The following is a 362-nucleotide window of genomic DNA, read 5'->3' on the forward strand; positions in this document are numbered from 1 at the left end:
CATTAAATTTAAGTCCTTCAAAATCATTTTATAGATTATTTTATTTCTCCTGTGAAACTGATCTTTTATCTGTTATATTTTATGAACAGCTATTGCTGGTATATATATATAGAAATGTTATTGATTTTTATATGCTCATCTCACTATTAACTTTTTCAAACTTTCTCCTGGTCTCTGGAGGTTGAGCCTTTATGTTAAATTTAGTATCTGTCCTCAAAGGGGTCAATGGCATTTTCATTGACTACTTTTTTTAGTGCTATTGTGCATATGCAAGGGTCAAAGTTTCCAATGTGATGGTCAGGGCAAGGTCCAAGAGGCATTTATCACAAGGTGTCTTTGCTAACATCTGTTCACTTGCAACG

Source organism: Pteronotus mesoamericanus, unplaced genomic scaffold (genome assembly GCF_021234165.1).
Source record: "Pteronotus mesoamericanus isolate MK-2021 breed Mesoamerican mustached bat unplaced genomic scaffold, CSHL_Meso_final contig_20, whole genome shotgun sequence".
Lineage (NCBI taxonomy): Eukaryota > Metazoa > Chordata > Mammalia > Chiroptera > Mormoopidae > Pteronotus > Pteronotus mesoamericanus.